The sequence below is a fragment of the Tursiops truncatus genome, chromosome 4 (assembly GCF_011762595.2).
Source record: "Tursiops truncatus isolate mTurTru1 chromosome 4, mTurTru1.mat.Y, whole genome shotgun sequence".
Lineage (NCBI taxonomy): Eukaryota > Metazoa > Chordata > Mammalia > Artiodactyla > Delphinidae > Tursiops > Tursiops truncatus.
Genome location: NC_047037.1, coordinates 122,385,626 through 122,399,608, shown reverse-complemented (window position 1 = coordinate 122,399,608; position 13,983 = coordinate 122,385,626). Strand labels below are relative to the sequence as shown.

The 13,983-nt window shown below is 34.5% G+C and overlaps 1 pseudogene; it reads right to left on the bottom strand.

The window, feature by feature from the left end:
• Window positions 1-13,353: 13,353 nt before the first annotated feature.
• LOC101316245 (multifunctional methyltransferase subunit TRM112-like protein pseudogene) lies at window positions 13,354-13,747 on the bottom strand (annotated as a pseudogene).
• Between the last annotated feature and the right edge of the window lie 236 nt (window positions 13,748-13,983).

Below are 13,983 nucleotides of genomic sequence, written 5' to 3'. Positions count from 1 at the left end.
AGCCATGGTGGCTGAACCTGCATGTCCAGAGCCTGTGCTCCACAATGGGAGAGGCCACAACAGTGAGAGGCCCGCGTACCGCAAAACAAAAAACAAAACAAAAATAACAACACAAAAAAATGTGAATAGAACATCTGCCAGTGGTTAGTTGGATTTGGAGAATGATTTGAGACAAGGTCTAGATATCTGTCTTTCTCTTCTAAGTTATTAACATTAGACATGAATACTTTTTAAGAATATTATAATAAACTATTAAGAAATGTCTCTGCAAAGGATTATGGGTGCTGTTAGTACTAACTTGCATTTTGTTAAGCCCATTTTGAGATACCATGTATACTGAAATTACTTAGTCTGGGATGAGAGTAGATATCTGTAGCTATTTTCCTAAGAAGTAAATCCAAATAAAATAAGAAAATTATTAGGTACAAGTGAAACTACTAATGAAAACATCATTGAATAATATATTTTTAGTAACTGTTTTTGAAATCTATCTTAAGTGTAAAAGTAAAATCACATGTACAATTAACATACAGTTTTCTTCTGGCTTTGGACTAAATACTTATTTCTCAAGTACAAAGTCACTGTTCCTACCAAAATAGATTCACTTTCCTTAGATATGTCATATTTTCCCATTTTATCTTCTTAGGATATATTCATTCACAACAGAGTCATTAATTCTGTTAAAAATATAAACACTGTCATTTTGTATAAAAACCCTTGAAGTTTTTCTATCTGTGGAAGTGTTTTGGTTTATAGAACTTGGTCTGCCAAGCTAAGACTCTTAAAATAATCATTTGGAGACATTTAAACCTTTGTCACTGTCTGTTCTATATTATCATGGCTTAATCGTAGCAAGGAAACCCTTTGAAGGATGTTCAACGAGGACCTTAGATGAAATCCAGTGTCTCATCACCCTCTAGCCATGCAACCACTAGAAAGCCTAAGTATTTGTGATGCTTTGTATATTAATCCTTCCAAAGGGCATTGTACTTCTTCCTTCAGGGGCCAGATGTGGATTAACTTAAAAATTATTATAAAATATGTTAGACATAGTTGGGTAGATCAATTTTTTTGAAAAGAACAAGTATAATTTTGACAATTTTGCACAATAATTTAAACATTGATAGTGAATTAAAGGAATATTTATAATACATGAAAATAAAGCTTCATAGAGCTCTGTTTCTGGTTATAGAGGCATGGAATTAGGTAATTCCTCTATATAGAAAACAGATAAAACTGGAGTGCATTATTTAAAACAATTATTTTAGTACACTGGTTAACAGTAGAGAATTATTTACTCATGAAAAACTGCTACTGCTCCTGATAAATATGGCATATTTGTCACCTTTCCCCATCCCCTCCCCCACCAGGTTCAGATGTTAGAGATCAGCTGAATATTCAAAGAGTAGATTTTGGAATTGTGAGAGCCATAGAGAGGCTGAAATAATCTCTGACCACTCATAGACTCTGCATGTTCATGAGAAAGTCCAAAGCCCAGTGAAGAATAGAAGGCCTGAGGGTAATTATGAATGTGACACAGCCTTGAATATGCTTCTTGCTCATTCTCAGTTGGAAGGGCAGTGGCCTGTAGCCTTAATGGTTCAAGGCACCACATATAATCACAGGCTAAGGGTAAACACTATAAAAGCATAGGAAATCTTTAGGGAGCTAGACAGAGTGACAAAAGTTAAAGACAGACAGATAAACAGAGACAAGCTGAGCATAGAAATCAGAACCAATGGTTGCTCACGATGCTGTAGGAAGATTTTACAGTCTGATTGCTGTCAAGTTAATTACCTCCTAAAGTATATTTAAACAAATTAAAAAACCCATCAGAGGAATAAAATAGAATCCAGAGCTGCTACATACTAATATACACTGCCCAATTTTCAAACCAAATTACTGGATAGGAAAAAACTGAGTGTTAAATACTTGGGAAAAAAATTTTAAATAATTTTGAATAATTAATAAATGGTCTGTTTTTTTTAATTAAAATGCATATGACTTTTAAAGAAAACACTTTGATTGGGTTTATATGCACTGGATGTTACAGCAACCATGCAAAAATTAATATATGAAGCTATACTATTAAAAATACAGATTTTAAAGCAAGTTGGTCAAAATTAATTTGAAATAGATTTTGATGGTTACTACAAAATAATTGCTACACTTTCCAGGGTGGGTGTAGAAGGAAATAGCTTGAGATCTCACAATCTACTTGTATAATAGAACATTCACACAAATCCCCACAAATCCCTACAAATTTTATTTCCTACCCAAGGAATTGTTGCTATTTTCCTGCTTTCCTGAAATTTTGCTTGCTCTTAAATAACATTCCATTTTTCATAAATTATTTTTAGTTTTATTGACGTATAGTTGAATACAATATACTGCACATATTTAAAATTTGACATTTTTAGATATCCATACACCTGTAGAACCATCACTAGAATCAAAATGTCAACATAGCGGTTTTGGTCAATCACCTACAAAAATTCTCAAGTCCCCTTGTAATTCAGGTAATCACTGCTATGATTTCTGCCACTATCTTTCAGTTTGAATTTTCATACAATCTGTACTCTTTTTGCATAGATTCTATCACTCAGCATAAATATTTTGAGATTCATCATATTGTTGTATGTATCAATATTTTAATCATTTTTAATTTCTGAGGGATATCTTCTCATGGATAAACCACAATTTGTTTATGGTGGGAGTTTTGAGATAATCTTACATAACTTAGCTGGATATAAAATTGTTCCTTATGAGTATCCATTCTTTCATTTTATTTATCTAAACAGTTAAATAACACAAATTGTCAATGTGGATTTTTGATTGAATTAACCGAAGTTTCACATGAGCAGGTTGATTCTGAAATGTTTACACAAATTAATATTGCCAGGGTTCTGTTCTTTAGCTGTTAGGTAAAAATAATAATTTCGTCAGAGTATTTTTATTTTACTTTTATTTTATTTTATTTTATATTGGAGTATAGTTGATTAAAAATGTTGTGTTACTTTCAGGTGTACAGCAAAGTGATTCAGTTATACATGTAGCTATTCTTTCTCAAATTCTTTTCCCATTTATATTGTTACATAATATTGAGTAGAGTTCACTGTTCTATACAGTGTCAGTGTTTTTAATTCATGCAGATTATATTTTAGTTACAAAGTAGTTGCTCATAATCTTGCATGAGGAGCATTATTAATAAAACATCTATTTACACAACCAAATTGGCCAATAGAGATTGTGAAATCTGAAATTTGAATGGAAATGCATCTCACAATTCAGAACTGTTCCAAATAAGGGCAAGGTTAACCTACTGGCAAAAACTTACCTTTGGATCATTAAACTAATTTGAATAATCATGAAATACAATCACTAATTGTGTATAACAGTAACTCCAGTGATGTCTGAGGGAGGGTAATTAGTTTTATTAAGTTAATTAAAGCATTTGTGAACCCCTTTTTTTTTAAAGAAATGTTTCATCTCTTGTTCAGTTAATAGGAAAAGGAAAAAGGAAGTAATTTTAGGTGGCTTTCCATTAAAGAAAGAGTGTGATGTGACCCAAGGAAAAGAGAAGGGATGGCAGCCTAAGTGACATGTCTAATATCAGACTGTTGTAAGTTACAGTGCAATTAAAATTCAAAATATCCTTTATTTCTTTATCTCTAAATGATGTACCAGGTTTTCTTATACTAATATTAAATATACTATCTCTTTTTTCATATCTAATCATTTTCTTGTTGAATGAACCATAGGCTATATCACTACCCAAATATTCTATATACACAATATTATGTTTTCAGATACCTGGTAGAACTGCAAAGATATTAAAAGTTGAACTTTCCTTAATTTTTAAATCATGTAATTTATGTTTAAACTTGCCTTTGTTTTATGAATTGAATATGCTTCATCAAAATTATAAATAAATTCTTAGTTACTCCATGTATATAATGATGAACTTTATGGAAACAGTATAAATACTGATTCTAAATTGATACCTTTGATAAAAAAACTATTTTTAGATTAATTACTATTAAATTTCCTTTTTCTTTGCCTAGTAAAGCTATATGACCTCATTCTTCTATATATGATTGAATTGTTTAATTCCATATTACATTTTAAGAGATATTCCAAATCAGTACTTTGATGCATAAGAATTGGAAATACCAGATTTTCAATTGACTAATGTTTAATATCTCTATTGTAAAAAAGTGTTTATGATTAGCATGAACATTAATCAGGCAGTTGTCAATTTCCTCAAGGTGTAAATTGCTACTTAAGGTTCAAAAGTAAAACAAGATGTCTAAAAGTACTGGTTGGATATCATAATGGTGTCTTTTTCATGTCACTGTAGAAACATGTCAGAAAATTATACCACTGTTGAATTTTCTAAACTTGATCTACAGATAAAGGAAGCTTGCCTCTCTTTTTATAATACTATAGCAATATTATTCACTTTCAAAAATATGAAACTAAATTCCCTTCAGTAAACATTCAGAGCAAATATACACTCAGGGGTATTTGAACAGGCCCTGAGTGGTACTGTTAACTGGCAGTGGCACAGGTAGAAACTAGCTCTCCCCTGATGTTAAGCATATCCTATTTTTCTTTTATATCAGTCAATATTTTTAAGTATTAAACTTTTCTGCAGTAGCTTTGATGAAACACTCCTCAGTGATTCTAAGTAGATTAGCAAAGAAATATAAATATGTGTGTCTGTCCAACTTCTAACTTATTTTAGTCAGAAGAAAATTCAAATGTAAACCAGGTCCTGACAAAACCAAGAGTTTTTAAATAACCCAATTCATTCTTAGTGTTCCCCCAGGGATCTACCCTCTTTACCATATAACTCCTAATTTGTTTGAAAACCACCCAACCTTTAGTTCCTAGCTGCTTTATTTCATTGCTGGATACAGCTGTGGGGTAAATCAAGCATCAAATAGACTGTAATTTACCCACATTTACATTGGTGTACTTTTACTGCAAGGTTATACAGATGTCATGGAATTACTTGATTAGCGTTCTTTGAGGGTAATACCTCAGTGCAAAGCCATGAAGCTGAACTAAATCAATCAAGTTTGGTTGACATAAAAATGAACTTGATTGAACCCTATAGAGTAGTGCCTATGATAAAATTCAGAAAAGGAAATCAATGGAAAATATATTATTTTGTATTTTACTGTGAATAATGTTATTTTGAGGTTGAATTTGTCATACCTTTTTTACTGCCAAAGAAAATTCTTACCAGCCCTGGCATAGACTTCAGGAGGTAGTGGTGATTATGTGCCTGCAGTGTTTGTGGAACATTTGCGGATCAAAACTCTTGGAAATTAGAAAAGCCAGAGAATGGCAGAATCATTTAGAACAAGAATCTCTAATTCATATTTATATAATCTCATATGCTTGTTTTTCTTTGTATACTGGCTCCGTTCTCATTTCCAACCGAATTTGTCAACTGATGGGACTCACTGCTCCAAATTTTACATATTAGAAATTCCAACAGAGGCAATCTCAGCTTCAGTTTAGAAGTTTCCAGGAAAAGACTCCCACACGCAGTTAACTATCCCACACCTAATCAACTATCCCCAATAAACAGAGAGTTAAATCAGAAATTAGCAGGTTATATAGGAAATATATTTGGAGCAGGAAGAAAGCACAATTACCACACTGAAGATACTGCTCCTCCAGAGAAGAAGGAATATGGGGTAGAAAAAATAAAAAGTATTTGCTCTAAAAGGGGGGGGGGAATAAAAAGTGAAACAGTTATGTACACCGTTGCTACTACAAGTTGAATCCACAGCTCAAATATACAGTACTTGTCAATTCTTTCTAGTAACACTTTTAATTATTTTCAGTCAAACTTTTGTTTTCCATTCTCCTCAAGAGATAAATTTGAAATCTTTCCTTATATTCATTCCATCTTTACCATTCTTTTTGGAGTTTTATGTGCATCCCTCTTTACAGAAAATGAGGAAATAAGCTAGAACAGTGTTAATCAAAAGTGTAATTGCCATTTGCCACATACATTGTTTCTTTCCTTCCAGTATACCTCCCAACATTAACCTGGTCTTTTTCAGTTGTAGAGATTAATGAGAAGTTAATTTTCTTGAACCAAAGGAAGTAGTAAAATAGATTGCACATCACCAAAGTTACCTTAAAATCATCCTGCAACTGATAAGACCACTCTGAGAATCTGCCTCTCCAGATACAAATACCTGTACTTTTATTTGTCATTAGCCTCACTTTTTGTTATGGTGGTTTAGTCCATGTATCTCCTTAGCTACTACTTTTATTCTTCTCTTTAGATCCATGTGAGCGTGTGGGTATGTGGTTGTGTATGCTATATGCTTTGTCTTGATCGCTCATACCATTTCTAATCATAAAACCTTTAGGTTGAGAGTCCGCCTGCCGATGCAGGGGACACGGGTTCGTGCCCCGGTATGGGAAGATCCCACATGCCGCGGAGTGGCTGGGCCCATGCGTCATGGCCTCTGAGCCTGCGCGTCCGGAGCCTGTGCTCCGCAACGGGAGAGGCCACAACAGTGAGAGGCCCGCGTACCACAAAAAACAAACAAACAAACAAACAAAAAAAAAGTTAGTTTGGTCTTGTGTTACTTAAAATATGTTTTGAGGAGCAGCAGCCTAACGATCACCTGGGACCTTATTAGAAATGGAGACTATCAAGTCTTACTCCAGACCTACAAAGTCAGATTTTAATAAAATCCACACGTGAACTGGAGATACATTAACTTGGGGGCTGAGGGAGGAGAAATGTCGACACTGTTCTATCACCTTCTCAGAAAGTTATCTATTAACAGAGCCCACTTTGTCAATACCTATCTTATGTGATCCTACTTCTATTTTCCAAGAGTGTATCTTTCTTCAAATCTTCAAAATTTCTTACCTGGATAATTATAGAAGGCATCTTAATTTCCTGGTGATAGTAATCTAATTTCCCCAAATCATTTCACTCCATTAATTCCAGCATGATGTCACTAAATATTATCATTAATTGATTGATGGATTACATTGTGAAAGTACAACTTATCATAATTAGAAATTATATTTTTCAGTAACTTTCAGGTGAAAAGATTGAATGACCTTTATTAGCAGACACATCCTTCATTATCTTACCCCTTCCTAACTTGGGCCCAGCCGCTCCGCGGCATGTGGGATCTTCCCGGACCGGGACGTGAACCCACATTCCCTGTAGCAGCAGGCGGACTCTCAACCACTGTGCCACCAGGGAAGCCCCCCTTCCTAACTTTTAAAACCTGTCCCCTTGATGCAATTTCCAGAAGGTTTCAAGTTATTTCATCCTGTGAATCTGCTTCTGCTAGTCCCATTACATGACAGTCTTTATTTCTCAAAGATAACTTTTTACCTCACTAATGCTCCCTAGTCCACCAAGATTTAATTCTAGTGTCACATTAGCAATGACCTTAGTTAACTTGATATACCATTGCCCAGTGTACCAACAGCAAGTTATTAGAATTTCTAAAGGATAGTATTTGCTTATTATTCTTCATCTAGGAAATTCATATTTATTTAGAACAGAAGGTAATTGCATGGTTTTCTTTTCATCCTAAGTCACATCATAAATTGAGCTTATCACAAAATCGATGATCAGAAAATGCATGCATGAGTGAAAACATGTTTTTTATAATAACTGGACATTGTTTTTTTCTGTGCTTGGGAATTTAGTCAGGTATTACTAGGTATACTTAAAGTGACTTTAACGATCTCTCTCGGTATCCACACCCTTGTGTAATCTCCTCCTGTTGCAGTGAGTTGAGTTGGCCGTCCTGCTTTGCTTATAAGCAATAAAATATGGCAAGATGGATGAGATATCATATCTGTGATTGGGTTACATAAGATTGTGACTTGTAGGGTGGCCAAAATAGCTCAGTTGGGAGACCATTAGTCTGAAGATTGTGACTTGTGTCTTTCTAAGACTCCCTATTGCTTTCTGACTACCGCAGTTTGATGAAGCAAGCAGCTGAGTTAGAGAGACCCATGTGACAAGGAACTGAGAGTAGTTCACAGCCAAGAGTCGGATAGAAACTGAGGCCAACAGTCCAGCAGTCTCTAGGAACTGAATTCTGTCAGCAACTATATAAACTTAGAAAAGTGGGTCCTTTCCCACACCAAACTTTCAGTTTAGAGTCCAGCCCTGGATGACAAACTCATTGCAGCTTGTGAGAGACTAAAGCAGAGGATGCAGCTAAGCTGTTCCCAGATTCCTGACCCATAGAAGCTGTGACATAATAAATGTGTGTTTTTGTAAGATGCTAATTTTGTGGTATTTTGTTAATGCAATCATAGATGGCAAACAAAAATTCTCTAGAGCATTACCTTACCAAAATAATTCAGAAATGATACTCTAATGATATACAATATCTCAGATACATTTGGAGTTAGGGGAAACTGTTATTTACTTTAATTCCAGTCATGGATGCCTTGGATCCTGACAGGAATTATGTGTTTAAACATGTAGTCTTATGGTTGTACCTGGCATGGGCAAAGATACCACTTCCCCTGATCTTCTACATATATGAGACTTTGTTATTGCTTTTTAGGCATTAATGATATTTTGCCATTAGTCTTACTTTGATATTATTGAATTATAAATCTAATGATTTAAGTCACTTGTTCTCAAACATTTTCTTTTCATAAACTGTTGGTTTCTCAGGAACCAGAATAATTAAATATTATTGAGGATCCTGAAACATTTATGTAGATTATCTCTAGCAATAGTTACTATATTAGAAAGTAAAACTAATAATTAAAATATTGATTTCTAATTGATTTAAATATAACAATAAGCTTATTTCCTGTAAACATAGATAACATTTTTCTTTTCCTAAAGATGGCTGTATTTTTAAAAATAAAAGAATTGATAATAGTAGTATCTCTTTACATTTTTCAGATCTCCCTTATATAATGCTTAATATAAGAAATCTGGATTATCAAAAGTATTTGCATTTCATCACATACTATTACAGCCTCTGAAAACGTTCACTGACACTACTGAGTGAATGAGAGCAAAAAGATAATGTCCTACTATTATTATGTATATAGTTTTGAACTTTTGGACCCACTGAAGAGTCTTAGGGCCATTAAAGACTAACAAGACCACACTTTGAGAGTTATTGATTTAACTAATCATCTATTTTCTCTTTTGTTCTGAAAACAATAAAAAAGGATAATTACAAAAATGATAAATATTTTAGAAAATATTTTAGAAAATTATATCACCAAGTATAAAAACCTGTACGACATAATGAAAGTCTCCTTTCAGTTTAATATTAATTGGCATGCTTTGTTTAACTAAACATCATACTAGTCTACAATATTATCAACCAGTTTAAGCTTTGCCATCTTGCTCTCCAGGATAGAAAGAGGAATCTTCAGATGTGCTGAAAGACAAACACAGAAGTACTCTGTGGTCTCTTTTCTTTTCAATTTAGAAACTAGATTAGAAAAACATTGGATAAGTGATGTAGTTGGATGTGTTAAGTAATTCTAGAGAAACAGAACCAATAGGATAGTTATATAGATAAATGAGAAGAGACTTTTTAAGGGAACTGGTTTATGGAGACTGAAATGTCCCACAATCTGGTATCTGTAATCTGGAGACCCAGAAAAGCTGGTAGTGTAATTCATCTTGAGTCTGTTGGCCTGAGAAACGAGGGAGTTGATGCTGGACCTCCCAGTCCAAGGTTGAAGGCCTGAGAACTGAGAATGTGGGGGGAGAGCTGAGGGTGGAGGAAATGATGTCCCAGCTTGAGAGGGAGAGAGAATTTCCCTTTCTCCACCTTTTTGTTCTGTTTGGGCCCTCAACCAATATGACGATGCCTGCCCACATTGATGAGGGTGGATCTTCTTTACTTAGTCTAATAATTCAAATGCTAATTTCTTCCTGAAACACCCTCACAGGCATACCCAGTCAAGTTGACACATAAAATTAACCACTACATTGGATAATAACACATATGTTATAGATCCTGGTGATTTCCACTTACATTTCTAAGTTGTTCTTTAAGACATAATTCTGGTAACTTGAATACTTAGCCTCATAATTCATACTTAAAATAAAAACTTTGAAAATGAGACATTACTGGAGCATTCATCTTTTGATAATCTTCTAAGTCTCAGTTTTTGTTTTTTTTTAGCTATTAACAAGAATAGTTTTATTTTGAATGTCTGGTTAAACTCTCAGTAATTTTCTGTTCATGTATCTTGACATATTACTATTATTACTATTACTACTATACATAGCTCAAGGAGAAAGTACATTTCTTTGAAGATTGTTTAACCTGATACTAAAAGTATGGTAAAGCCAAAATACAAACAAGGTTATACTGTATTGAACATATTAGAGCCCACTGTAATTATCACTAGGGACCTAATTTGCTCTTGAATACATTCATTTAACTCACATTCAAACAGATTGGAAGACATTCATTTTCATACTTCTTTGTCCAGGAATATTTTCTGCCAATTGTATCACTCATTTGTTTTCATACATTAGATTGAAAAGTTTGCTTTTAAGAAAAAATCATGAAATCTATGCTTATTACTTTAATTAAGGAATTTAAGTCCAATTCTTAATCTCTGACTAAAAGTTTATCAGCTAGTGTGACTGATAACGTTCCTTTGATCGTCACTTTACGATGGAATGAATTACCTTGTTCTGGCAGTGAGAAACAATCTGCTATTCTAAAATATTGTACCTGAAATCTACTATACTTGCTATTTCTTTGGTTGCATTCCAGAAGTCCAATATGTTCTCTCTGCATAAAGTAATTAATGAAGCAAATAAATATCTCAGAACTTGTGTTCAGGTAACATAGACAGTTATGATAATATCAAAAGGATAATTACATAAACATTCACTAAGAGAATAGAAATAACTGTTCAAGCAACCCAGACACTTGTCAAATATTTATCTTAATTCACTGTGAATTATATACTCAAAATTAAACATAGCCATGTTTATGGGTACTTCTTAGATATGTAGTCCACAAGTTTAAACACGTATTAACACAAATAAAAAAAAAACAATGACTGAAGGCAAATAAGAGAAACAAAATGAAAAAACGTTGTGGGAGAAGGTTGAATAAGATATGTCTTAAATATTGAAGTTGAAATTGCTGTAAAGGGCATTTGCATTTTAAATACTTTTAATGTTTGAAAATAAGTTTAATTTATAATTAGAGCAGCATTGGATTGTCTCCATGTTGAAAAGTAGACAAATTTAGGCTCAATATATAATATCAAGTGTGAATATTTTATTGCCTAAGATTTTGATTAGTTCTGACATTGTTATCAAACATGGTCTAAATATGTTTGATTTTGTGCACATGTTATATTTCCAAATTATAATTTAAAATAAGAGAGAAAAAAAAGACTACTGAATGAATCATATACTTAATTAATAAAGCACATTTGAAAATACCCATATGGCAAATTATGTGTATTTTATATAAAACCTTCAAGTAATTAAGTATATTTTCAACATTTATGTTTTGAAAATTAAAATTTGATTCCATTTCTATCAAACATACAACTCATGGTATAGGCTGTTAATCCATGTAATATGATGAAAGATATAATATTTTTCTATCTCTCTTCTCTCCTACTTTGTCTAGGCTGCAACTCAGAATCTGCATGAAAAATTATGTTTTCATATTAGAGAGATCTCAAATCCCCTATATCATAATAGTTATTGTTAATACTATGTGAGTCTAAATATTTTAACCCTGCTATAGTTAAGATTTTTCATAATTTGAAAATTTGGCCTACAAATATACACACAGAGAAAAATATTGAATGAAAATTATATAGAAGCTGAGAATCTGGAAATGTCAGAGCATCTGGAAGTTGAATCAATATTTCAGTTGTACCAGTCTAATCAAAAGGATTAGGGCAGGAACCTCAGCTTGCCAGGAGGGCCTCCTCAGTAGGTGTTCCTCTCAGTAGGAGTCTTGCAGCAGTTCTTGTAAACCTATACAGCTCTGGTGAGCTCTCTTCCACCCAGGTAACAGCTGAGGTGGAAAGGAGATAAAAATACAGAATCTACAGGTGTGGAAACTACCCTTGATTAAAAGCCTCACATTCCACAGGAGCCATAATCTTTTGTACCAACTCCGTAGAAAGACCTTTCATGGACTGTACAAGGTACATGCCCAATTATGAGTCTCTACACTCAGAGGAACCTCACAGTAGGGCTTCCTATCAAGTATTGTCCCTTGGTTTAAGTCAGCCTTCAATTAAGCAGTCGTTTTACTGTAAGCAGTGTTGCTTAGTAACTTAGTTGACAAATAGCGTCCTTCCCCGTTTCTAGGGAAACAAAGCTAGGAAATTTAACTGAAAATAAAATTCTCATGCAGAAGAGGAACAATTTTGTTAACTCTCTGCCAACACCATTAAAATGTAGATACAAAAGCCTTGCTGACGCTCTTAATTGTTTAGCTCTTTCTGTGCATCAAGATAATAAATTGGAAAGTCATTAGCAAATACAGAGTAACCATTGGCCGAGGCCTATGTAACAAACATTTATATAGGGTTTCTTCTTAAAATTAAGCAGTAGGTGTGGTCCACCCTAATTCTATGTTGACATAAGACATTATGTGGTCAATTAACTATGTATTTTGTCACACTGGATTCATACACATTACACTGTAGCCCTAAAAATCCCTATCAACAAGAGTTGTTTTCATTGACATGAAAACCAAAGAAAGAAAATTTGAAGATGAAAAGTATGCTCAATGTGGAGCATCTCCTTAAAATTCAAATAAAGATTGGAAACAGAATAGAAGCAGCAACAAGAAACCACACACAAAAACATCGAGGAAGATCGCAAACTACTGATGCCAGGCAGCTATTGTGAGAATTATGAAAATGAGGAAGGTTCTAAAGCACCAGCAGTCACTTGGAGAAGTACTGACCCAGCTGTCCTCAAGATTCAAGCCTCGGGTCCCAGTAATTAAGACATGCATTGACATTCTGATTGAGAAAGAATATTTGGAGTGAGTGGATGGTGAAAAGGACAACTACAGTTACTTGGCTTAACCCTCCTAGAAGGGTCTGACCACGGGCACAGCCCCTCGTCCCATGGGAAGGATGGAGAGGAGTCGGCAGCGGCTGCGCCACCAGTAATTTTTTTTTTTTGGTTTTGAAACTTTAATGAGAAAAAATATATAATACCGAGCTCAAGAACACTGTGTTTTTGGTGTGTCACTGGCCCAAGGGTTGGGGATACACAGGATAGAAGTAGCAAACAGGATATACGTAAACAAAGATACACACGCTCGCAATGAAAAACCGGGGCTGGACACGCTTTTAAGTCTCAGTTTCCTCATCACTCAGCAGCATGTTGGGGATCCCACAGCTGATGGCGAACAGATGTCCTGACTCTGGGCACTGCAGGGTGCCCTCCAGGACATTCACCTCCAGCCTTTGTGCACCTCGACCAGATGCAAGGTGTTGGCAGCCTCCAGAAGCTCCGCCCACTCCACTTTGGGTACTGTAGGAGCCACGAAGTCGGGGTTGAACTCCACAGGGTTGATGCGGACCCCGGTGGCCTGGAGGCACAGGGGGAAGCCACGGGGCCCCACCCCCGCACATGCGAGCTCAGCAGGCATTTATTAGTGACCTTAGGGAGAGCTACTTCAGTGGTAAGTGGAATGAGATTGCAGTGGGTTGAGATGTGAATGGGAACTGAGGTAGTGAACATTATGACAACAGGTATGTGAAGGTGATACGCAATAAAGCATAGTAAGCTTAAATTCAGTATTTTATAAGGGATGAAATCTGAGTCTTAAAAAATTGATGGAAAGAATATCAGTTAAAACTGTTCAAAATAAAGATTAACTGTTAAGAATGGGGTAAATCATACTTTAAAAATTTGCAGATTATTACAAATCCCTAATTCGAAAATTAATATGGGGTATTGTATATAGGGGTCGAGCA